At 44.7% G+C, this 23,871-nt stretch overlaps 1 protein-coding gene across 1 annotated transcript in view; it reads left to right on the top strand.

Moving 5' to 3' along the window:
* The first annotated feature begins 6,962 nt into the window (after positions 1-6,962).
* The window catches only part of HUWE1 (HECT, UBA and WWE domain containing E3 ubiquitin protein ligase 1), a 98,078-nt gene continuing 81,169 nt past the window's right edge, over positions 6,963-23,871 (top strand). Inside the window, 2 exon segments of the mRNA XM_031945106.1 lie at positions 6,963-7,044; positions 9,898-10,022. The gene's annotated coding sequence lies outside the window, so the exon portion shown is untranslated.

The following is a 23,871-nucleotide window of genomic DNA, read 5'->3' as shown; positions in this document are numbered from 1 at the left end:
CTTAGCTTTCAGTTCTTTGTGCGGGTCGAAGTCTTTCCTTCTCGGCCTCCTTGGGTGGGGGAAGGAGGAGGGAACAGGAGCATGAGGAACCCTGTTTCTCAAAATTCCAACATGGGGGGGACCTTCTGTGGCTGACCTGGAATGGAGAGAACCCCTTCCCCAAGTCCTGGAGCAGGGGAAGGGTTGCTAATGGAGAGTTGGGGTAACACACCTAGTTATTAAAAGAAAGGATTTGAGAGGCCTCTTATGGGTGAGTGAAGTTTGAAGTGCCAATAAGACATATGAAGGAGGGCAGAGATCCATGGGTACGAATTTTGATCCGGACCAACAGTAAGAGAACAGCAGCCTGAAAACCTGAAGAGGCATGTGATGCACAACATTTGGACAATGCTACCGGGAGGGCAAAGGGTGGCCGATATGTAAGTGAATTGGTAACTCTGGAGAGGGCCATTTTGGCTGGTTGTAAAGAGGTCCATCAGAAGTCACATAGTGGAGATTTAAAGGCAAGAGGGAGCAAGACTCGGGTTAAGGAGCCCTCTGTCTCAGCAATTAGAAAGAGCAGCTGAAAAGCAGAGGAACAGCTCTTCTCCCGGTGCTAAGCCCGGCCAACAACAAGAGGGGGAAGGGTTGCCGTGCCTAGGTCTCCAAATGGGAGAAGTCCTCATTAGCAGTTGTCTGGCAATGTAAACAGTTCACCGCAAAAGCAGGGAAGGGGTTTTATGAGAAGCCGGGGACTTCTGCACAGATATCCAAAGATATAAGTTGGACAAATCGCTCGGCAAATTGCTCTGCGTCCTCATCTGCATTTTGGTCATTGGCCTGTTTTAGGAACCGCCTTACTGATGCCCTTTAAAATAAAGGATGCCCAGCGCCCACCTTACTCCAGGGTCCAAGGACTTGGGCCAAACAAGCTCATTCCTACATGGGGCAGGCCTGGGAACAATTATACACTGATTCTGTGCCAAGAGGCGAAAGGGAGGTTTCCTCAGACTTGGGTGGTCTGCATTGGGGCAGGACTCTGGGGGCTTGGGATTCTTTCCTAAATAATCTGGACATTCGATTTGAGCCAGGGAGTCTCCTGCTGCAGAAAGTCCCTCTCAATGGGGCAGGGGAAAGAGGGGGAAAATCCTCCAAAGCCGGAGTGGCCCCTGAAACCATTTCCTAGGGAATCCCTTCCCTACATATACCACAGGGGAGTCTGGCCTAGCCAGCTTGGGGGTAGGAGAGTTGGTCTGGGATGGAGACTTGACAGGTGAAACGTGGTGAATCTGTGAATGGCTTATTGGGCTGAACATTTTTGAAAGGGGAGGAGAGCAAGGAAAGGATTAGCCCAACAAGCTGAATAGCCAGTAACCAAGAAACCTTTCCTTGGCCCTGGAAGACGATGCATCAGAAAAACAGCTAGTAACAAGGCCAGCCTGAGCCACGGCCTCCTGCGCTGGCCACCGGGACCCCACCTTAGGGTCCACAATTGGCTTATTTCCATGACCATTCCCAATGGCAATGGATGGGTGGGGATGGCGAAGTTTTCCTCAAGGCGGCCTGGCTCTATTGGAAGAGGGAGGGGCTGATCGGATGAGTGAGCAGAAGAAGATGTGGTCAAGAGCACATGTGAAGGGATTGGTTTTGTGGGGACAAAGCCCATCGTAGACTGAAGAAAAGGAGAGGGACAGGGGTGATGGGGCATTTTGAAATGAAGAGAGGGGGATCTATTAGAGAACAACCTCTGCTTTCACTCAGTGAAATGATTGGCTTCCAGTGGAGTGGGTACCACACATCCAGAAAGGCGAAAGGCCTGGAGTTACACAGCACTGAGAAAAAAGCCAGAGGAGAGTGCTGGTGACTGAAGGCGGCCTTCTGCTGATACAAGGGGCCTTGCAGAAGTGCTTTCATTTCCCTGCTCTCTCATTTCAGTCCTCTGATTTTCTTTCTTAAAACTCAAAAGCGAAATCAGAAAAAAAGCAAAATAGAAAGAGTCGGACAATGTGCTCAGCAGGACACTGGGGAAGAGTCACAATATATGACAACATATTTGGGTTTCAAGAAAGTGGAGATCATAATAGCCGACACTGTATTCCCAACTGCCCCATGTGCACTTTGTACTTTATTCTTTTCCTTCTTTCTCTCCCCCCTCCCCCCCATCTTCCCTAAGCAGACTGCAGTTAAGCACACATGGATTTATGTCTGTGTATATACGCCCATTTGCACTCCCGTGCTCTTATGTGTGTGAACAGATACACATACGTGCCTAAACGTATACCTACACATTTTCAGGTATACACATAATCTAAAGCTATGAACAAAGCTGACAGCATCCAGATTTGTCTTGATTGACTCGTTTTTAAGTTTGACTTTGAGATCACTGATAAGTGCCCCTATTTTTTCTAATAAATTCTCCTCCTGATCATTGTGTTTGTGTAGCTCTGATTTGCTATCCCTGCTAACTCTTTCACTTTACTTCTCCCTATTAACTTGCCTTGCTATTACTTAATCTCCCCATGAATTCTTCCCTTATCTTCTGCCCTCACCTTTTCCCTCCCTCTTTATCCCTTTCCCATTAATCTACACCCCTTATCCCACCCTTAATTTGCACACCTTCTACATCTGCCTTATCCTATTTCCTCCCCCACTTATTTCTTTATAGATTTGGGAGGGTACGCTACCCTTCTTGATTTTTAGGCATGGGTATTGTTCCCTCTTGAGTCCATTCCCTTTTCGAACTTTCAATCTTTATCTATGATCTTGGGAACATCAATTTGTAGGAGGATCTGAGGAATAATTATTTGGTTTTCTTATATTGCTTTAAGGTTGCCAAAACATTTTTTTACACAAGAGAGAGAGAGATCTTAGCAAAATGCCAAAAGATCGTGTCATAGAATTCGGGTTCAAAAAGCCTCAGTAACTAGTCTAAGCCACATCCCAAAGAGATTGCCCTGGAACATGCCCATTAGTGGTTGTCCAACTGGTGCTAGAAGACCCGGGAGGGCAGGGAGAGCCCATTCCACTTCAAGACGACTTGAATTGTCATATATTTGCTGATTTGCACCTTCCTCACCTTGCTAATTGTGGCTCTGCCATAAACTAGTTCTGCAGATGTTCAAATCCAGCTGAGATGTCCAGCCTGAGTCTTTTATTCAGGTGAAAAACTTCCTTCACCTGACCCTGGCCATTTTTTTGCCAGCTGCCTTGCTGCTTCCTCTTTAGAGCAGAGACCATGCCCTTGCAGATGGATACCTCATGTGGCCCATTCTGTCAAGGTGGCGCAAGTGATGGCTCGTATTAATCCTTAGCTGGCTTTTTTCTCACCTGCTACCTCAGAGGCCTCTGATATGTCCTTCTACCTCCTCCCCTTTCCCCCTTTCTAGTACGGGAAACACAAATCCATACAGCTACTGCTCCCTTACGCTTCCACTCAACATCCTGACTTTCCAAAGTCTGATACCCACTCCTTGGCCAAATGGAACACCTCCAGCTCTGGCGAGTAGAAAGGTGTCCACTGCTGTTTCGGGATCCCCAGAGTTTAGCACGTTACCTAGTCAGTACTTGATCAAAGATTTCTTGTGACATACATATTACCATCATCAGCCTCTAGACATCCTGCAGCTTGGCAATGTCCTTCTTAAAATGGGGAGACTGCAATGGAACTGACCCCTCCTTCTTGCTGAAAGCTGGGAACTTGCTATAAAGTCGTAGTGATTTCTTTGGTTGCCACATTATGTCATATTGCTTACGCTCATTGAGCTAGCTGTCCACTAAAACCCCCAGATCTTTTTCAGACAGACACATGGAGTGCTGGACTTGGAGACGGGAAGAACAGTTCAGATCCCGATTCTGATATTTACTAGTTGTATAGTATGGGTGAACATACTTTCCAATCTCACAAGGATGGGGTTAGCCCTGAGGACTATTGTTCTATGACTTAGGCCTCCTTAATCCCGCACTCCTGGTTCCAAGTGAAAGGTGCCTGTGTGTAGTTCTACAGCATTTCATAGCATTTGATTTGGCCCAATGTTGTAGTGTAGTAAGATCGTATTGGATGCTGAGACTATCCCTTGTTGGGTCAGCTTTCCTTCCCAGATGAGCAGCTTGTTGATGATTTCTAAGTTCATAAAAAAAAAAAAAAAGTCAACTAACTCTCTTAAAAAGTTGGATCAAAGAAATGTGTTAAGTGGGAGTGGAGCCCAATCTTCCTGTTTTCAAACCCAACAGTATCCGCTATGGTTCTGATCATCAGGTGCTTTCCAATTCAGTGGCTCCAAGCTTCCCTGGGCCCTTCTCTATCACTATCTGAGCTTAGGAGGTATCCTGAGCAACCTGAATCTTTTGAAAAGTAAAAGCAGCAGAGGGAATGGACAGAGGTGAAATGGGAGACCAGAAGGTCAAATTCAGCTCATCTTAGTATTTGAAATTCTGGGTAAATGACTCAAGTCTTCTTTATTATTATTAAAGCTTTTTATTTTGAAAACATATATGTGGATAATTTTTCAACACTGACCTCTGCAAAACTTTGTGTTCCAAATTTTCCCCTAACCCCTCCCCCCTCCCCTAGATGGCAAGTGATCAATGTATGTTCAACATGTTAAAATATATCTTAAATCCAATATAGGCATACATATTTATACAGTTATCTCGCTGCACATGAAAAAGCAAATCAAAAGGAAAAAAAATGGGAAAGAAAGCAAAATGCAAGCAAACAACAACAGAAAGAGTGAGAATACTATGTTGCGGTCCACACTTGGTTCCCACGGTTCTCTCTTTGGGTAGAGATGGCTCTCTCCATCACAAGATCATTGGAACTGGCCTGAATCATCTCATTGTTGAAGAGAGCCACATCCATCACAACTGATCATTGTATAATCTTGTTGCTGTGTACAGTGTTCTCTTGGCTCTACTCACTTCACTTAGAATCAGTTCATGTGCATCTCTCGAGCCTTTCTGAAATCATCCTGTTGGTCATTTCTTACAGAACAATAATATTCCATAATATCCATAGACCACAATTTATTCAGCCATTCTCCAACTGATGGACATCCACTCAGTTTCCAGTTTCTTGCACAAAGGGCTGCCACAAACATTCGTGCACATAGAGGTCCCTTTCCCTTCTTTATCATCTCTTTGGGGTATAAGCCCAGTAGTATCACTGCTGGATCAAAGGGTATGCACCGTTTAATATTCCTTTGAGCATACTTCCAGAATGGCTGGATCCATTCACAGCTCCACCAACCATGTATTAATGTCCCAGTCTTCCCACCTCCCCTCCAACATTCATCATTACCTCTTCCTGTCATCTTAGCCAATCTGACAGCTGTGTGGTGGTACCTCAGAGTTGTCTTCATTTGCATATCTCTAATCAATAGTGATTTAGAGCACCTTTTCATATGACTAGAAATGGTTTCAATTTCTTCATCTGAGAATTGTCTGTTCATATCCTTTGACCATTTTTCAATTGGAGAATGGCTTGATTTTTTATAAATTAGAGTTAATTCTCTATATATTTTGGAAATGAGGCCTTTATCAGAACCTTTGACTGTAAAAATATTTTCCCAGTTTATTGCTTCCTTCCTACTCTTGTCTGCATTAGTTTTGTTTGTACAAAAGCTTTTTATCTTAATATAATCAAAATTATCTATTTGGTGTTCAATAATGAGTTTCAGTTCTTCTTTGATGACTCAGTCTTCTGGAGCCATTTGTTCCCCCATGTGTTAATTGAGAAATAGAGGTTCTTATATCACAGTCCTAATGCCAAGTCTCAATGCCCTTCTCTCAATCCCCTCTGTCACCTCCTGGATACTCTCTTGTCTAGGTTTCCAGGACACCCTCCCCCTTCCTGATTCTCCCTTCCCTCTCTTCCACTCCTCCTCTGGATCCTCCCCAGCTCAAGCCTCCTCATCCCAGGGGTCTCCGTGGCTCTGTTCTGGGCCCTCTGCTCTTCCCCCTCTCGACCCCGACTCCCCGAGCTCCCGTGGATCAAACGCCCACCCAGCTCTAGACTGAGGAGATCCCAGATCTCCCTTTCCTGCCCCAGCGGCCAGGAGGCATCTGAACCGCCCTCCCCCCAAACCCTCCCTGGGTCATAGAGCAACGCCGCTCCCCAAGGTCTGCCGATTTGTGACATCTCTCGACTACGCCTCCTGCCTGGGTGTGGACCCTCAGCTACTACAATGGCTGCTTTTTTTTGATGTGTGTGTGTGGTGGGGGGGCACTGCTGGCCTCAAGCCTCTCTCCTCAGACAAAGTGATTTTCACAAATCGTGGTTTCCGGTCTAATGAGGTCACTCCCCTACTCAAAAGACCCCAGTGGCTCCAGTACAAAATGCTCTCCTCGGCATTCAATGTCTTTTCTGACCCGGCCTGCCCTTATTTCGGACCTTCCCGATTCATTATTTCGGAGGGGCAAAGGTCCAGCTCCTAGAATTTAGCAGGTGCCTTTTGAACCATCTGGCTTGTTTGCGCTACTCTCTCGCAGCCTAGTGCGTATGAGAGGCGCCCTCTAGAGGCCAGGAACAGCCAGTGCCGTTCCGGCCGGCCCAGGGCCTGGCAGGTGGTTCGATAGCAAGAGCTGCAGGGGGAGAGGCAGGGGACACAGAGTCTGGCACCACGCTAAACCCTGCAGCAGTGGGCCTCTGTGGCCCTGAAGATCGGGAAAAGTTCCCAAAAAGGTTCAGGCGCCGGAAGACCGGATCCGAGCCCAAACCTCCCTTTTCCCTCATCCGGTGTTCCAGCCCATCTGGCTCCTCCCCCTTTCCCCGCCCTTCGGCCCAACCTGTCTGGCTCCTCCCTTTCCTCCGCCCCTCGCCTCAGTCGTCGGGAGGATGGACCATGGGAAGCTCTCGAGATTTGAAGGGCTTCTCGCGTGAGCTCTACAACCAATCGGCACTCCAGGACCCGGCTGGCCGGCCAATCCTGTCGGGTCTCCCAGTAGCTGGGGCGGCGGCGGCGGCGGCGGCGGCGGCGGCGACGACGGCGGCAGCGGCGGCGGCGACAGCGGCGGCGGCGGCGACGCTGGTGGCGGCGCTGTTTCAGGATTTCTCTACAAACGTCTCAGGTGGGGTCCCTTCCACAAGCGAGAGGCCCGGTGGGGCAGCACGAAGTTTCTCCGGCCCGCGACCGGAGGGAGCTGAATAGGCCTTGGTTAGACACGATTTTTTTTTTTAATTCCTGCCCCTCCCCCTCCCCTCAAGACCTGAGACCTAAGAGGGTGAGCTATTATCTCGCGATACCTCTTTCTCTACTCGCGAACTCAGCCCCTCCTTGCTCCGCCTTCTTAAGCCTCGCGAGAATTCGTCAGAGAAAAGGCTTGGCGAGCAAAGTGCTGAGGAAAGCCAGTAGGAAGGTCTAGAGCGGCCGACTTCTCGCGGAATTCCCTCTTCTTCCTGCTTCGCTTGCCCCGCCTTCTTCTCAGGTCTCGCGACACCTCTCGTTAGCGGTGGCTGTGAGGGAACCTGGAAGGGCCGGGCGAGAGACGCTTTGCTACCCACTTCGAAGCTTCGGGAGACCGTGGAGGCCTAGGGGTGCGGGAGCGCGCATTTAGGGATCAGGAGGTGCGTGGCCTAACGTGGATTTCTGACTTGCGAGTTCGCCGCCGCCCTTAACCGGGGTGGGGGGGAAGAGTTCCTTTTCCTAGTTCGGAGGTCCCCGGCGAGGGTTCGTGGGGACGAAGGGGGGAGGGGGCGGTCCGGTTCGATAGAACGAAAAAGCAGCGGGCGGACGCGCGCTCCGGCCCCGCCCCGCCTGCTTAGGCCTCTCCAAGGACTCGAGGGCGGCGGCGGCGGCGCGGGAGGGGGGGGCGCGGAGAGAGGTGGGGGGGGTAGCCTCGTCTGAGATCTCGCGGGAGTCCCCTCCCCTTCTCCCTTCCTCGCTGTGTGAGATCTCGCGGGATCGGACGGGAGGCCGAACGAGCAGGAGGGCGGGAGGGAGGACGGACGGCGGATGAGCTGTGCGGGAGCCAGGGCCGGCTGCTGTTAAGATGGCGGCAGCGGCGGTGGCTAATTTCGAGGCCCTGGAGTGAAGTCGCTTCCGGCCACGCCGCTCCCCCCCTCCCGAGCCCCCTCCTGGAAACCAGGTAAGGGCGGCTGGGATCCCTCTGGCCCCCTTCCTTCTTTCTTGCCCTTCCTCATCCGATCCTCCTTCTTTGGTGTCAGGGCCCCAGCCAGCCTGGGTCGACTCTGCCACGTGCGTTTCCCCGGCCCCGGGAGTTCTTTGGAGGGGAAGGCGGGGCCCCTTTGCAATATTTCTAGATTCATCCTTTCTTCCGCACCCTCGAAGGCACATGGTGACCGCCGCCTCGGTGCAGAATCTATGGCAGTTAACCGCCCAGGTGGCCTCAAATTCCAGAAGAGGGTGGGGTAGAAGGGTCCTGGACCAGAGGCTGGGGAACCTAGAAAGTGACAAAGGAAAAACGCAGCGATTCGGGTTCTTCAGTCTGCTTTCCATTTGACTTATTTCTCATCACCTCTCCCCTTCTCCCCACCCCCCGAATTCAAGAGAAAACCCTGCCCTTTAATGACACTTGCCACCTAGATCTGCTCTAGAACTTAAGCTCCCTGCCTTCTTCAGACCTGCTCGGGTGCCGTTGGGCCATACAGGGTGCCCCATTCTGCAGCCCGTTCTAACATCTGACCTTCATCGGTGACATATTTACCTGTCAATTGCCTGTGCAATTTTGGGGAGCCTCTCATTACTCAGCTTTCCTGGGATCTTCTCAGATGTCTTGTAAGGACCTCCTGACTGAAATTATGCCCATTGTTTGGCATGGTATCTTGAACCAATAGCTTTCCTTTCAATCTGGGAGTTAGTCATTCTTTACAATTAGTAGAAGGATTTCTGTGTATTTACTACTCTGCCTTTTGGAAAAGCATTTGCCCTTTTATTATTTCAAAGCTTAGTGGCTTATGCCACGTTGCCCATAGTATCTGCCTCACAAAGATATTAGGATCAATTGAGGTGATGGATATCAAATTCTTTTCCTCTCCTGGAATGCTTTATAGGTGCAAACTAGTAGTTGTGGTAGTAGGGATGATGGCGTTTTCTAATTGTGTTTGGCTTGGGTTGGAATTCAAATTGTTCTTTAGTTACTAGGCATTACTGGGGAAATAATGGGGTCAAGATTAAGTAGGTGTCAACTAAAAAATTAACTGGGTGTCTTCAGCCCAGATGGCTGTGTAAGAACTTGAGTTTAGGTCAGAAGCACTTTTTTTTTAAAGTGGTTAAAGCTCTTTCTCTCTTCCCCCCCCCCCCCCTTTTGCCTATGCAGTGAAGATGGCCTTGGGGTCTATTTGAAGGCCCAAACATTAATTTTAGGTTTACAGCAACCAAGTGGTTAAACCACAGTTTCAAGATGGGTGTCATCCGAAATTAGGATGCATTAGGTCTAGGTAGGTGTGGTATGATGTGATCTAGGTTGAGTGTGGCAATCTGGAGGGGAGGGTATGATGAGTTTGTCCTAGAGAATGTAGCTGTGCTAAAATCAATTTGAAACTACGTGATCATTAGAAATCTTGGTCAGGGCCAAGTGCCCTGAACTGATTATATCTGAGACTGGACCTTCTTGGGGCTCAATTTTGAGGCTTCAGCACAGCCTTCAATAATGAATAGTGGGTGAAGTGGAGGAAATTGTTTCTGTAAGATGGATCCTCAATTTTCTCCAAAGCTGTCCTTAGTATCAGTGCATTGTGAGATCACTACAAATTGAATTGACTATGGGCTAAGTTGCCTTTGCTTCCAAGGGGGCTTTGATTAATCTATCTTTGGAATTTTTGCTAAAGGGGTTGGGAGATTTGGTTTAGAATTAAGATGTTGAATTACTGCACCATGCAAGTTCTAACACTTAAGGGCATTGCCTTAAAACCAATGGTATTGAAATCAGTATAACTGAGGAATGTTGTTTGTTTTCTTGTAGGCCCTGAGCTGTAGAGGACGGTGCAGACCTTAGCAACTGAGTCTAAGAAGGCTCTGGAAAGTGTTGTCTTGGAGATTCATTCAGCACTTCAGCTTAAGCCCATTATGGATTGGCTGTGATTTTAGGTTTGTTTTCACAGCTCTGTGTGTCTGTCTGTGTGTGTCTGTCCCTTTCATGGAGGAGGGTGGGGTGTGGAAATCGGGCTTCTTTTTGCTATTTGAATTGTTTTGAAGGTTGGTGTTGCCTGGGATAACAGGTATGAGTCCACTTTTTAGCGTCTCTTCTTGAACTTCCTTTGTCAGAAGCAGTAAACATTTGTTAAGTTTGTGCTTTGTGCCAGGCACTGTGTTACAAAGAAAGAAAAGAGAGTTCCTGTCCTTAAGGAGCTCATAGTCTAAGGGGGAGTTTTGGTTTCTGGAGGGAGAGGGACACCTGGTCCTACAGCCACAGATAGACCATTTCAAGAGTCCATATCTTCTTGAAGATTGTCCAAGAGAGTAACCAAGTGAGGAATCAAAAGCTGCAGAATTACATAAAGCTCTTTGCCTAAGCTGGGATGTTTAAAGCCCTACCAGAGTGTGTCATTTTTGTCCTTTTGTTGGAATAACAAATCTCTCTTCTTTTTGATAAAGTGAGACTTATTAGTGGAGAATTTTTAAAGCCTCACTTGAATGCTGGTTGAGGTACTTATCAAGTATTTGGATTTTCATTGATATCTACCTGCATGGCTGCAATGTCATTACATTGGCTTCAGGGGCTGTTAAAACCTCCTTTGTTCATGTTATCCTGAGATTGACTTCTATGTTGCCTTTGACCTTGGATTTTAGTTTCTTAAGAGCCCCAGCCCTTCCAAACAACTTTAACAATTGCTCCTTCTAATCTCCTCTGAGAACCCAATGTGCTTATTCCTTTGTCCTATCTTTGGTGGAATTAAGGTGCTTCCAACTCTGCAGAGATTTGAAGGCATTCTTTGGGGAAGGGGGGGAAGCCAGAAAAGAGGCCTGATGATGGAAGACAAAATCCCATAGGGATTTAGAGACTAGGGGTGCTATTTTCTTCCCAGTCACCTTATTTTAACTGTAGCATTTGTAAAGTGGTTATTATTGAATGGTTAAGGTACCAGGCAATTAGGCAATTGCTGTCTTCATCACTATGATCTTAGGTTTCATTGGAAAGCAGAGGATTTTGTATTTGCTCCTGGAGGTGATAGGAAGCCACTGGAGTTCATTGAGCAGGGCATGGTCAGATCTGTGCTTTAGAAAAAGCACTTCAGTGGCCAAATGGAGGATGGATTGAAGTGAAGAGGAACTTGGAGCAAACAAACTCACCTGCAGGCTATTGCAGCAGTCCAGGTGTAAAGTGATGAAGTCCTAATCCAGATGGAGGTTGGGGGCCATGTCAGCAGAAAGGACGAATTTGAGATGTTGCAAAGATAAAGTGGGAGCTGATTTGATGTGGGGACAGGGGAGAGAAATATTGAGAAATTCAGGGTGACTCCTAAGTTTGGAGAGCAAAATTAGGATTAGAGTAAAAGCAATAGATCTGGGGAGAAGGCCTCAGAATGGTTGCTCTGGAAATTGAGACTGGGTTAAAGGAAGAGAGACTGGGTGTGATGGCCAGGGGATATTATATGCAGGGTAGGAGAGAAGACAACCCTGCAATCTCAATTTCTTCAGTAAAGGGTGGGACAGAGCCTCTTGTTGGGACAGGGGAGCTTGAGGAGAAATGAGAGGAGATTGCTCTGGGGTCACCATTGGGCCCAGTTGAGATTAAAATTTATAGTGAACTCTTCAATCCTCATCAGTTACTCTCTTCAGTACCATTCAGCTGTATGTGAGCAGCGGGGAAGGAGGAAAATCGTAAGACAAACAGTGGAAGATCCCAAGATTACGTGTGGATTGTTCATAGGGTTTGGAGAAGAGAAAATGAGATGCAACAAAGTAGAACATGATAGTTCTTTTGAAAGATATGCAAGATAATTGTTCGACTTGTTCTGCAGAGAGCAGAGTGGGAACCCTAGAGATTGTAGGAAGCAAGTCTACCCATTGGCAGGCATGGACTGCATGCCTTTAATCTGGATCATTGGGGAGGCCAAGGTGTCCTGAACTGCAGTGGGCTAATGGTTCCTTTGAGTCTACCTAGGCAGGGCAGAAATCGAGGCAGACCAAGCAGCAACGGGGTTGGGCAAGAAGGGGAGATCAAGACTCAGCAAAAAGTAAACACAGTCCTGCCCCCAAATGAAGAAGGCACCCCCTTCTGAGAAGTCAAGCAGAGAACAACAACCTTGTTGGGTTTTGGTTATTCTGGTGTAGCTCCACCATCCCTTCCACTCAAATACTCTGCTTTATTTTTGGGGGTAGAACTGTTCTTCCCTTGAGAAGAGCAGGTGACCTGTTGGTTGGACTATGGATTTGGTTTAAAAAAAGATTTCTGCAACACCTCTAATAACACCAATGGCCAGAATTCTCCAAAAGACATGGAAAGCTATTTAGCTTGATGTGGAGAAAGATTAAAAAGAAAAGATGTAACGGCAGGAGGGGGTTGCTTGTACTGGCACGTGTGATGAGCAGGTTTTCTTCGGCTTACCTGTCATTGTTAGAAGAGAGAGCTTACTGGCTTTGGGAAAAAGGATAGTCATATTAGAAAGGAAGGTGACATAAAGACAAAATAATGAAGTTATGCTTTGAAACTTCAGGAAAGCTAGTTTTTGATTTCCTTACAGAGAAGAATGAGGAGCCAGTCCAAGGCCTTCCACTTAGGGGCCCATGGGGAAAATGGTGATTGATTGAAGTTTGGACAGTCCATCCCATGAAGACCTGATGCTATGCCTTTTCTGTTCCCTTGGGCAGGGTCTAGTTCAGATGTGGCTTCCCAGCAGAATTCTTCTGTGCATCTCCTAAAGTTTTTCTTGCTTCTCTCCTTCCCTAAACTGTCTTAAAGAGGCTGAATGCAAGCTCCTTTGCATTCAGCTGCAGGAGAAGGGTCAGTCTTCTCTTTCTATCATCAATTTCTGGTAGATAAGAACTTACCATATGGTAGTCAGAACCGAGCCTGGTTGTATCACCAACATGGTTTCTTCACCCTCAGAAATTTCCATGGTGTTGTGGTTCCAGGACCTTGTTGACAGAGATGCCATCCTCTCCCCAACTACGAAGGCTGTATTGGAAAGCAGGCGATATCTTGTCCTGGCCTTTCCCGTGGGCCAAAACTGGATGAACTTGCTGACTGCCTTTGGTTCAAGAGGCTGTTGTAATTTGAGCAAATAAGTCAGGACCGCTTCTGGGCTGGCTGCCTGGTCTAAGCCCGAGATCTGCCTTTTGGTTGGGGAAGACCCAAGTGCCTTGCCCCACAACTGTGCTCTTGGGACTTGAAGGGAGCTTAGAATGACTGGGAAGTATCTTTAAATCAATTAATTTGTACCCTAAGTGACTCATTATAAGTGTGGTGGCCAAAAGACAGCCAGCCTGCCTGTGAATTGAGATGTGTTATGTCTCTCTCCCCTATTTCTCCTCTCCCGCTCCCTTCATTTTCTTAACCTGCTTTGTTGGGACAACTTAGGTCTCAATTCCTTTTGCAGAGAGGAAAAGTTGGATAGACAGATACTAGATGCTGGTGATGAGAAGCCCTGATGTTGGGGATTGATTTAGTCGTGGTTTTTGACAACCCAAACGGTGTCAGAGGCTGGTTTGTTCCTATATTCATCAGCTTCATTTTCCTGTTCCCCTCCTGGGTTCTCACTGTGATTGATTTGAAAGTTGAGTCTCTGGGGATGCCAGAGAGTGGGTTGGCAGGATTAGGATCCGAAACGATGTTGCCAGGCTACAGTGATGAGCCGTGGCTAAGAAAGCAAAATGTAATTGAAATAAATGGAAAGTTGTAAATTTGGTTTCCAAAAATCAACCGCACACAGACAAGAGAAGCACATTTAGGCTCTTGAAGAGGAACAGGGAGTTTTAGTACACACTTATGTGGGGGTTAACAGCTTGACCTTGGTCGGAATTCATCCAAGTGTGGGGCCCAACAAAGGATGGAAATCGGGCTGTGGGAGTGCTCTGTTTTAGTCATTGTATTCAGTGGGGACCTTGACAAACTGGAGAAGCCTGAAATAATCTGAAACTCCAGTGACTCCCTTTTTATCTCCAGGAGCAAATACAAAATGCCCCACTGTTTGGCTTGTCAGGCCCTTTGGAACTCAGCCCTTCTTTCTCAGTCTTCCTTGCCCCCTGGGCTTCAATGATACTGACCTCTTTGCGATCACCCCATGAGTCCCCAACTCCAGGCCATCTTCACTTCCACATGGGAAATTTATTCCCTCTCCCTGCTTCAGGGCCCAGCTTAAATTACACCTTCTACAAGAAGTTTTTCCTATTGCTTCATAGTGTCTGCTCCCCACCCCTCATTGGTTCTCTCCAGTTTATTTTGTATGAGGTTTGTGCTTTGCCTTTTTTTTTTTGGGGGGGGGGTGCTTCTTTGTATTGTTAGTATTTAGCTCAGTGCCTGGTGGTGGACCCTTAGTAAGCTTTTTGACTTGAATGGGATTATCTCAATTTTTTCTATCTTTGAGGATGAAAAGTTACCATTTGAGTTGAATTCTCATTTTAAGAGTGGAGATGGACTACTTATCGGTGTTATAATCTTTTTGTTGCATCACCTTTGTTTCCAAATATATCCCTCTTCTTGCCCAGTGATCTACCACCTGCATCCAACCCTACTTGCAAAGAAAGGTGAGAGATAGCTTTCTTATCTGTTGGGACAAGGTTGGCACAAACCCTTTACATCGATGCTCTTTTAACTCTTCATGTTATTGTAGTCATGTCCTTGAGCCACATAACTATTGGTGGTCTTCCAAAGGTGAATTGTTTCTAAAAGGTGTCTGAGCTTGTCACTGTCAACATCTCTGGACCTTACATAACCAGCCTTATGACGGCATGTTAAGTTAGAAAACCACATATTAATGTTGTCTAGTTTCTATGATATTTTCATTTATTTTGTTAAATATTTCCCAATTATATTTGAATGAAATTCAGCTGTTGGGGGCACATTGACAGCCCTGGATCTAAGATATCTGCTCCCTGCTCTAAAGAAGGGCTTGGGACCTAGAGAGGGCAGAGCCTTCTCTCCTGAGGCCACATAACCACAAAGCTGGAGGCTCTGGGTTTTCCCTCCCATACTTCAGTGCTTGAGTTGGGGGGTGGGGCGCTACTAATTTCCTGCTTGGCCTCTTCTCATTCGCTCTTGTTCTTTTATCAGCCTCCATGCGGTGTTTGTTGCCCTTGTAGTAGGGTGCATTTCAATCATGAGTTATATTCAGTTCAGAAGCTTGCTTTTTTTTTTTTTTTTTCCCCCACTTACTGTTTCAGATTTTTCATCAACTCTTTTCAACATTTAGCAATTAGAGTTTTTTAATGTTTTGGGTTCCTTAGACATGAGAATCCAGCTCTCTTGTAGCTATGTCCAGTCATGTGAATAGTAGTACCTTTCTTGGTGCTGATTGCGACCCAGCCATATCTTCTCAGTTCTTGGACCTCTTGTCTGGGTCTGCTTGTAAACCTTAATTCCTCAGGGGGACTATCCGCAATTCTGGGGCCCTCCTTCCTTCAAAGTTTTTGGTGTTACTTGGTCTGTCAGTGACCCACTTCCTTAGCCAGGCATCTTATTTTCTGAGAATGCCGTTAGCTCTTGTTCATTCATACATGGTGAGTTGGCCCATACGGTATCAGGGAAAGACTGTTATCATTTAAAAGTTGAGTCTTTGTTTCTGGGAGAAACTTGAGGTTATTCCAAATACTGTGCAGTTTTCCAAAGGCTTAGCTTGCTTTTCTTCAGTTCTGAGCCAAGTTGATCGCCTCTTTGTGGTGTCTGTCCAAATATGCACATACTCGTGGCTAAGTTCAATAGGTTGTCCATTCAGCTGCTCCACAGAGGCTGAACAGGGGACATTTATCATCAACTTGGTTTTACTTGTGTGTCTAGGTAGGATGAAGGTTTTTGAAGTCAGGGACCACTCAGTGGTGAAGAGAATAGGGAATGTTTTGGAGTTGGATGCAGCAGTGGTTTCTGTGATGTGGAGGACACTTCCCATTGGGACTCTTTGAGGGCTGTCCTTGTTAGCCCAAGCTAGTGGTGGACCCTTAGTAAGCTTTTTGACTTGAATGGGATTATGTCAATTTTTTATTTTTCTATCTTTGGGGATGAAAAGTTGCCATTTGAGTTGAATTCTCATTTTATGAGTGGAAATGGACTGCTTTTCAGTATTGTCACATTCAATTTTCCATCCTAAGAACTCTTAAAGAGAAAGAAATTTGATAATTCGATGCTAACTTTTACATTTGAGATTCCCTGGTTTTGTTGCCTTTTTCTTTGTTGACTTTACACTGTTCTAGTTGAATCATTCCTTTACCTTGGCTTTTTGGGGGACAGTAGCAGGCACTTTCCACAAGCCTTTCCATGGCCTGACATTCGTCATTCCAGGGCAGTAATAGGTCTGTCACATTCCCCAAACCTTAGGGCAGTTTGTAATTACAGCTTTCTAGCACTACTAATGCTGCTGGCATCTGCCAGGCCTTTTACTTTGCTCAAGTTCAGTTTTTGAAAATACACATGTAAAGATAGTTTTCCACATTCCCCTTGCAAAACCTTGTGCTCCAAATCCCCGCTCCTTCCCCCCCACCCCCCACTCCAAGTAATTCATTATAGGTCAAATGTGCAATTCGTCTAAATTTATTTTCATATTTATTATGCTGCACAAAAAAAATCCAATTAAAAGGGGGGGGGGGGAAGAGAAAGAAACAAAGCGAGCAAACAACAGAAAAGTGCAAATACTCTGTTGTGATCCATATTCAGTCCCCCCCATTTCTCTCCCTGGATGCAGATAATTCTCCAACATAAGTGTTGTGGAATTGGCCTGAATCACCTCATTGTCGAAAAGTTTGCTCAAGTTCTTAAAGGCATCCTAACACTTCCTCCTCCCCCTCCCATCTAGCAGTTAGCCCTTGGATGTGGGGACAGCTGGTACAGGTGACCATTCTGCTGGCCTGGCTATCCTGGCACCATTGTGTGTGGGGTGTAGAAGACCTTTACCCAAAATGACTTCTCAGAGATCACTCAGTACAAAGAAGAAAGGTTGTTTATTAAAACCCTCCATCACAAGATAAGGGAAAGAGAAAGCTCAAGGTAGGAGGGCTAAAGAAGTAGTAAAGATACATAGCTTTTATACAAGAAATTACATCACAAGTAAGAGAGCCTTGAGAAGGGGAGGGGGAGGCATCTTAATGGTTAAGGTCACAGGGGAAACACAGAAATAATGAAAATAAAATAAAGGAAAAAAATTCATACATCCCTGTAACTTCATCTTATCTCTCTGTTCCACACAATTGTGAGCCTGTGCTTTTCAACCTATGTAGCTCCCAGGGATTTTTTGGATTGTTGTGCTTCAGAAATGAAACACCCTGCCAGCCAAAGGTGATTGGAGCAAGCTTGTTGCAGCACATATCTTCTCCTCTCCCCCACACACACACACAGTCACACCTGGCTGTGATGTGGCCAGGGTCTAAAGTGGAACTTGGCCTTTGACCCTCAGGTGGAACCTTGCTACTGTGATTAATGGGGCTCCCTTGTTTTCCCTGGCATTCCCTGTCAGCTTCCTGAGAGCAGGAGCCGTGTCAGTTTTTTGTTTTTGTTTGTTTGTTTGTTTGTTTGGTCTCCTCTGCTTGCAGTCAGGTGCTTGTCCATTGAGTTAGTGAATTGCTTTTTAAAAGGTACTTTGAGGGAAGGATTATAAAGGCTTTGTTCTGTCTGACACCCACCTGGAACAGGGTCAGTTACTCTGCTCAGTACCCTGCAAGCCCCAGAACTCTCAAAGGGAGTTAGCAGAAGGCCCAGGCTGGGAAGACTGAGGGATTTTGTTGCTTAATGGTCAAGGACAAAATAAAAAAAATATATATATATATATATATATATATTTTTTTTTTTTTTTGGCTCGCTAAGGACATTTTTCCCTTTCTCTGGTGTTCAGAGAGTGTTTATAAACAGATTTTTCAGCCCAATGCACACTGTAAACCTTGCTCTACTGCTACTGTGAGGGAGGCCTTGGCTGACGCAGTGACTTGGAATGATGCTTAGAAGTCTCTTGCTCAGACTCAGGCAATTGGGGACATTAGGCCAAGTGACCTCTTGTGTTATTGTATGGAAGCCAACACCTAGTACGCCAGTCAATAAGGAACACCCAGTGTGTTGTGGATAGGGACTTTGAAGACCATCATGAGCTTTTTGAGCCTCAGAATAATCCTGAAAGTTAGGTGTTATAATTATCCCTGCTTTGCGATGGAGGAAACTGAGGCAGAGGGGAAGTAACTTGCCCGTTAGTTAAGTGTTGATTTGAACTCTACACCCAGCCTTCTCTAGCTGGCCCAGTTCACGTGGAGTGGAAGCAGCGTTCTGAGCAACCTCCTCCCAAACCTTGAAGTTTGAACTCAGAGAATACATCGGGAGAGCTGCTGCATCCCCCATTCTGCTGTTTGCATCGAGAAATACAAAAGCTATGCATGGGAATGATTCATGGAGAGACTTGTATAGGAGATATAGGTGCTTCTTGTCTTTTAGTGCTTGAAATGGATATGGCTGAATCAAAACTAGGAAGCAGCAAGGGAGGACTTTCTTTACCTTGGTTCTTGACTAGTCTGTAGAGGAAGTCAGTGAAGAGAAGGGCCCTTGATGTCTTCGAAAAGCTTTTCCAACACAGTATATCTGGGTGACCTGGCTATTCTGAAGGTTGGCTTTGGCTGTCTGGATGTGAAGGGCGCTTATTTGATCTTCCCCTGGAGATGGGCAGGGCTGAATGACAATGTTAGAGTGTCTTCAAACTGAGTCATCGAATAGGGAAGACCTGAATCATCTTTTGTATCACTGTTACATTTTGTGTAATCTGGCTAATAACATGGTTAGGTGGTTTTTTAAATGACAGAATTTTTGGAATGTTTCCCCCCTCCCCTCATTCTTGTGTGCTGGCTCCCACCTTGGCTTTATATGCCAAAATTCCCGAGAAAAAGAAACTAAAATAAAATAACATTTGTGACATACTTGGAAGCTGCAACTGGTAACTGAATGTAAGGCCCTTTGGGTTTTGGGTCCTTTTCTTGTAATTCCTCCTTTGGCTCATTGCTCCTTCCTCTCCAAATTCGCGCCGGATGCAATTATACAGTCAGGGTGTCCGACTTGGGGGCATCTGCCTACTGTCCATTTTGCCAAATCCCTGCCTTGCCAGTGATCTTCCAGGGAAGATAAGGGGTAGCTCCTTTTGTTTGGTTCTTGTTGTATAGGCATAATAGGGCCTTCTCTGGGGCTTTCTGTACCCTGGGAAATTCCACACTAGAGTACTGTGGAAAATTTTTCTTGGCCTCTAAAAGATCTGCACTTGTTAACTCTGCCACTGTTGGCTCTCTCCATTTTTGGGGGGCATCTGGGCCAGTTTGCTAAATGTGAAGTGAAACCTGAGGGGAGTTGGGATTTGTATGTGGTTAATTTGGAGCATTCTTTCTTCATAGTTGACAGTTGTTTTGAGAGTTGTGCATTCATTTGTTTTGGCCATTTAGCTATTGAAGAATCTGTTAGCTATAACCTTTCTTTCCCTGAGAAATTTACTTCAGAGATGGTCCCCCACCCTCTTTTTGAGCACCTCTCCTTTTATCTTTGCCATATCCATTTCCAGTTGACTGTTTTATAAAGTAGCACCGAGAGCTTCCAGGAGGTCTCATTCTTCCTAGTAGGTTGAGATAGTTGTACTCTCCAGGGTTAGTCTCCTCCAGATCTAATATACTAGAGTGATCACAATGAGGCTTGTTCTTCCTTAGTCCCAATTTCCATCTGCACATCTCTGTAAGTCCAACCAGGTGTGGGCTTTAGAAACATAGAAGCTTTGTGTTGGCATGCAACAAATATTGTATGTTCAATGTTCTTACTTTTGGCAGCAAACATCACAGCTAGAGAATCGTGTTCCCGGTAACGTGAGAGCTAAGACAGTTTGCCTGCTGTTCCAAAAATGCAAATTAAGGCTGTATTTGCTTTGTCTCTCAGATAGCTAAATGATGGTGACCATGCTTTTTTTTTTTTTTCCCTGGTGCCTTCTTTGTGGAGAGTTTTTTTGATTCCCTGCATCTAATACCTCCTTTCCCCCATTCTGCCTTGGAACATGACAGAAGTATATACAGGGATCCTAAGAATGAATGGATACGTCTTTGGACTTTGCTGTTATGTGAGGCATACTTTTTGTTTCTTTCAAGTCTTAACCTTGAATATCTAAGAAACTTGATCTGTAGTCTGCTTCTGCGATTAGAGGAGCCCCTTTTAACTTGTTTTTCATTTCCCTCTAATTGGTCTTTTGACAAGCTGAACTACAGGCTCTCAGAAAGGATGTGGAAATTTTATTTTTAAAAAAATTGTTTTACTTCACTATTCTTTCAATTTGAACTTTTATTTTCAACTAACAAATATTTATTTTCTCCAAATTGGAGGGGGGGCGGGATAGGGGAAACAAGGAATGGAACCATAGAAATAGATTATTAAAGTCCAGCAAAACATTTCCATGTTGTCTATACCCAAGCCTATTTGTTTCATTCTTCGGGTACCATAGTTCATTTATCCTCTGGAAGATTTCCTGGTGGTTCACTGCATTAATCAAAGTTCTTAAATCTTTTCTCTTCCTCCCAACCTCTTCTCTCCTCCCCATTAACCTTGACTTTGAATAACATACACACAAAAAGAGTGATTTTATTTTCAAAATGTTGGTGGACATCAGAGTATAATCCTTTCCATTCAAGTAGCTATTTTATTAGAGAAACTAATCCTCTCGAAGTATAGCCCTGGCAGGCCTACCAAAATCCATGAAAAAAAATTGAGTAGCCATTTCCAAAGGTTCTGAGTTTGTCCTTTGTTCTGGGTTTGTGATACTTACTGGGGAACTAGACTTGGAAATCTCCTCTTAACATACTTCCCTCTCTGAAACCCCCTTTAAAATTAGGACACTGTGAGACAGTGTAGGTCATCACTTACCTTTTCAGACCTAGACATGGTCCACTTTGACGGGGTCGATGGGACAATGAGGAGCAAGGGCAGACAAAAGGTGAGGTTCAGAGTTGGCTGGGCATGCTTTCTTTGGCAAAATTTCTGCTCATTTTGTTATTAGCCTCAGAATGACATCCCTCTTTGGGCCCCCTGTGAGCTGTTCTGTTTTTATTGTCAGATTGGGCCACTTCTTGCTGTTAGAATTCCAAAGAGAAGTTGGAGCCCACTGATAGGAGGGGGTGACTGAAGGATGGATTTTGAGGAAGGTTCGAGGTGGTCAGCTCTCATTAAAAAAAAAAAAAAATCCAAATCACATTCTTTAAGGAGTTCATAGAGGGACGGAATGTAATTGCATAGATTTCTTTCTAGATGACTTCTCTTTTAAGTGACTACAGTGTCCCAGTTTCATTGGATTTAGGATTGAAAGGGACCTTAGTGATCATTTGTTATACCCACCCTAAGCCCAGACTGGAGGAGCAGTTATTGTCAGATTCCCTGTGCTTGGGGCCACTTGTTTCCTTTGAGATAGCGGATTACTATTACACACTCAGTCCTCACAGTTCTCTGGGTTCAGAAGGCTTTCTCCATCACGAGTCTATTGAAATTAGCTTGAATCTGTTCATTGTTGAAAAGAACCAAGTCCATCAGAGTTGATCATTGTGGTCTTATTGTTGTGTTCCATGTTCTCTAGGTTCTACTCACTTCATTCAGCATCAGTTGTAAGTCTCTTGGCTTTTCTGAAATCACCCTGCTGATCCTTTCTTATAGAACAATAATATTCCATTACATTTGTATATTATAACTTATTCAGCCACTCCCCAACTGATGGATATCCACTCAGTTTTCAGTTCCTCGCCACTACAAAAAGGGCTGCTGCAACCATTTTTGCACATGTGGGTCCTTTTTTCCTCTTTTAGGATCTCTTTGGGATACAGCTCCAGTAGAGAGACTGCTGGATCCAAGGGGATGCACAGTTTGATAGCCATAGCATAGTTCCAAATTCTTCAGAATGGAAGGATCAGGTTCACAGCTCTACCAATAATTATTAGTATCTCAATTTTCCCACATCCCATTCAGTATTTGTCGTTTTCTTTTTCTGTCATCTTAGCCAAACTGAGAGGTATGAAGTGGTACTTCAGAGTTGTATTGATTTAGTGATTTAGAGCATTTTTTCATATGACTAGAAGTGGCTTTAATTTCTTTGTCTGAAAATTGTCTTCATATCCTTTGATTATCAATTAGAGAATTATTTGTATTATAAATGAGTCAGTTCTCTATATGTTTTAGAAATGAGGCCTTTAAACGAATGTAAATTGCTTGCATTTTTGTTCTTCCCGGGTTATTTATACCTTCTCAATCCAATTCTCCCTGAGCAACAAGAGAACTGTTCGGTTCTGCACACATATATTGTATCCAAGATCTACTGTAACCTATTTAACATGTATAGGACTGCTTGCCATCTGGGGGAGGGGGTGGAGGGAGGGAGGGGAAAAATCAGAACAGAAGTGAGTGCAAGGGATAATGTAAAAAAAATACCCTGGCATGGGTTCTGTCAATAAAAAGTTATTTAAATAAAAATAAAATAAAATCTAATTGAGGACCAAGATGCAAAAAAAGAAAGAAAGAAATGAGGCCTTTATCAGAAACTTTGGATGTAAAAAATTTGCCCCAGTTTTCTGCTTCCTTTTTAATCTTGGCTGCATTAGTTTTGTTTGTACAAAAACATTAATGTAATTAAAATTATCCATTTTGCATTTCACTATGTTCTCTAGTTTTTCCTTGAACACAAATTCTTTCCTTCTCCATAGATCTGAGAGGTAGACTATCCCTTCTCCTAATTTGCTTATAGTATGATTTAATTTTCTTAATACTCCCATTCTTCATTGAAAGAAAACAAAAACAGAATCTGCTTAACAAATGTGCATCAAGCAAAACAAATAGCCATTTCTAAAATGTATGTCCTTTTCTACAATTTGTCCATTACCTCTCTGCCGGGAGGTGGGTAGTATATCTCATCATTGGTTCTCTGGAACAAGAATTGGACAGTACATTGATCATAGTTCTTAAATCTCTATAGTATTTGTCTTTACCATTCTGCCTTACTTCGATAACCATTTAAAGCCTGAAAAGAATTCTGCTTTCAGAATGTTTGTGGGCATCTGTTAAGCATGAAATAGCATACCTTGTTCAGTCATTCTCCAATTGATAGGTTACCACCATTTAAAAAAAAAAAAATCATCTCTCAGTATTCATACCTAAAGGCCCTCTTCCTTTTGCTTTGATCTCTTTGGGATCTAAGCTTAACATAGTGTTATCACTGGATCACAGGGAATGCACAATTTAGTGACATTTGGGAATATAGTTTCCAATTGCTTTCTAGAATCACTGGACCCATTCATAGCTCCACCAACCATGCATTATTGGCCTGTTTTCCAGCAAATCTTCTAATGCTTGTTATTTCCCATTTTTGTTTGCCCTTGTGCTGGTTTTGAGATAGAACCTCAGGGTTGCTTTAATGTTTCTAATTATTATTCTAATTATAGTTTGGAGAAGTTTTTGCATGTTTGTTGGCACCTTGGATTTTTTCCTTTTGTGACTTATTTGATTGTATCTTTTTGATCATTTATCAGTTATGGAATGGCTCTTCTTGCATTTCTAAGAAATACGACTTATATGAGAAAATTCTAAGTGCAGTTTCGATTTATACTAAAAATGCAGGGTTGGTTCAATGTTGGGAAAACTATAAACCTGACAGTCCCTACAGATACTGAGAACATCAAAGAGAATCCTACTACTAAGTAGATTCAGGAAAGTCTTTGACACAACACAACTTTCACTTCTCTTTTTGAAAATACCATAAAACATAGGTGTAAGTGAATATTTCCTTACTGTGTTAAATAGCATATCTAAAATCAA

This window comes from Sarcophilus harrisii, chromosome X, assembly GCF_902635505.1.
Source record: "Sarcophilus harrisii chromosome X, mSarHar1.11, whole genome shotgun sequence".
NCBI lineage: Eukaryota > Metazoa > Chordata > Mammalia > Dasyuromorphia > Dasyuridae > Sarcophilus > Sarcophilus harrisii.
Note: the sequence above shows the minus strand (reverse complement) of the source record. Positions and strands in the feature narration are given on the sequence as shown.